At 48.8% G+C, this 2,562-nt stretch overlaps 1 long non-coding RNA gene across 1 annotated transcript in view; it reads left to right on the forward strand.

Moving 5' to 3' along the window:
- Positions 1-1,592: 1,592 nt before the first annotated feature.
- LOC106728199 overlaps positions 1,593-2,562 on the forward strand; it is a 23,974-nt gene continuing 23,004 nt past the window's right edge. The window contains exon 1 of the long non-coding RNA XR_001364474.1: positions 1,593-1,813. This is a non-coding gene — a long non-coding RNA (uncharacterized LOC106728199). The remainder of the gene's footprint in view (positions 1,814-2,562) is intronic.

Genomic DNA, 2,562 nt, shown 5'->3' on the forward strand with positions numbered 1-2,562 from the left:
TTTAAAAAGAGCTAAAATCATGACTGTCATACATACAGAAAAGTGAACACGTGTTAAAGAGTTTATTATAGTCCTAAATTGGTGAGAGAACCAAGCAGATATTATCGAATGTGAACAACAGACACATTTATTGATCGGGAATATTGAAATGAATGTGCAAATGGAGGCAAAACAGGGGAGGGGAGTCAGTTGGTGTTCCATAGGACAGTTCAGAATCTGCAGTCTATAGACAAGAATGGTTTGGCATTGACTATCAATTCCTACAATCCTCAGAGTTCATGGACTAGAATCAGGTAATCCCAGGAGTGCCCCGCAGAGTCAAGATAACGCAGAGCTTTTGCACAGATATAGGAATATTTTCTTACAACCCTGACCTCCAAAGCCCCTCACCTGGCCACATCAGCCCACATCTCATCCAGGAATCCTCCCTGGCTCCAGACTGGGGTAGGTGACACCCACTGGTCTCCCCCAGTCCTTGAACTTCTGATCACTGTTCTCTCTCCCCCATCAGACTTAGGAGATTCTTAAAACCAGCTGTGTCTTCTCTATCTTTCATTGTGCCTGTGAGAACTCGAGAGACATTTTTTTACAAAATTATTGATTTGAAAGAGAGAGAGAGAGTAAGAGTGTGAGAAACATTGATTTGTTGTTCCACTTATTGATGCATTCATTGGTTGATTCTTTGTTTGTTTGTTAAATATATTTTTATTAATTTCAGAGAGGAAGAGAGAGGTAGAAACATCAGTAATGGGAGGGAATCATTGATCGGCTGCCTCCTGCACATTGGACCGAGCCCGCAACCCAGGCATGTGCCCTTGACCGGAATCGAACCTGGGACCCTTCCGTCTGCAGGCCGACACTCTATCCACTGAGCCAAACCAGCTAGGGCCATTGGTTGATTCTTATATGTGCTCTGACCAGGGATGGAACCCACAACCTTGGCGTATTGGGACAACGCTCTACCCGGCCAGGGCTCAGAAGACATTTGTTGACTGAGTTAGAGAACAAAGGAACAATATGGAGTCCTGAAACTAGGGTGGTCCATGGTGTGCCGCCAAAGGCAGTGAAAGAGCTGGGAGGCAGCAGTTGAAGGTCAGTAGTGCCTCATGAATGTGTGGAGGTTTCAGGCTTGAACATAATAAGGGCTCCTCAGAAAGAGGGTTCCAAGAGCCAAGGAGCTTGGAAATGCTGGGTCAGACCCACACATGTGTGTTTGCTTTTTCCTTGGAACCGCAGCACTTCAGGAGCCTTTAGTGCAACGGTTCTCAACCTCTGGGTCGCGACCCCTTTGGGGGTCGAACGACCCTTTCACAGGGGTCGCCTAAGACCATCGGAAAACACATATATAATTACATATTGTTTTTGTGATTAATCACTATGCTTTAATTATGTTCAGTTTTTAACAATGAAATTGGGTGTCACCACAACATGAGGAACTGTATTAAAGGGTCGAGGCATTAGGAAGGTTGAGAACCACTGCTTTAGTGTATCAAAGTGACCTATGAATCTCTCAGAAGGAAAATGCCATGTTCCAGCGTTTTCTAAGCTTATCTGATGATGGGGCTTTTTTTTTTTTCTTTAATTGGAACAAAGATGAAGGTTCTGGAGAATGTACATTGCGAAACAGCAATTCCATCCAACCTGCCCGATTGACTTAATACATGCACTACGGGTGCCTGGGTCAGGATGCCGTGAGCAGCATCAGCCCTCCGGTGGCCTTGGATACGTTCCTTAATGTCTCCACAACCCACTGTCTCCGTCTGTAACGTGGAGCCAGAGAGAGAACTCGCCTCAATGCTGCTGGGAGGGTTCAGTGAGTTACTGTGAGGGGAACGCTTAGCACAGAGCCTGGTACGGTGTGTACTCAATAAATGTTAGCCGTGTCGTCGTTATTCATGAGAGCACAAGGTACCATTTACTGACGGCCTCCTCTCGCCTGACCCTCGCCACCACCCTGAGGCCAGAGGAGGAAGAGGAGGCAGAGGAGGATAGAGCCCTTTGGAGGTGAAGTCCCTGGCCCGAGGCCTGAGAGCCGGCAAGCGGCCCAAGTTCTTGGACCAGGCGCAAGGCCCCAAGAACAAGCTAGCCGAGGGCTTGGCATGAAGTAGGTGCTTAATAAAGACTCTCTTTTTTCGATCCTGCCCTTCTCCCTCCTTCCCTTCCAGCCCACAGTCATGCTGAGCCCCAATCTGAGGGTCACCTCTGGCCAGGGCTAAGGTGGATGGACAGTGCTTGAGGCCAAGGCTCCCAGGTGGTTGGGCGGGGCAAGACCTAGGCTGAACCTGACTTCCATCCCAGCTGAGGTCCTCCCTTCCCTCCTCTTCCTCATCTTCCTCATGCCTCAGCCTCTGTGTGCTCCCTCAGGTATTTGGGGATGTGAGAATCCAGGGGTCCCTCCTCTTCAGCCATCCTGATGACAGGGCTTCCTTCACTCTCAAAACACAGAAGGAGCTTAAAGTCAGTGTTGATCCCATGCATAAAGGAAGGAAGCCAGTGTTCTGGGGCTTGAGTGGGCCTGCCAGGCCACCTGAGGCTGTCCACAGGATAAACACAGGTTCCCCC

Source organism: Myotis brandtii, unplaced genomic scaffold, assembly GCF_000412655.1.
Source record: "Myotis brandtii unplaced genomic scaffold, ASM41265v1 scaffold561, whole genome shotgun sequence".
NCBI classification, from domain to species: Eukaryota; Metazoa; Chordata; class Mammalia; order Chiroptera; family Vespertilionidae; genus Myotis; species Myotis brandtii.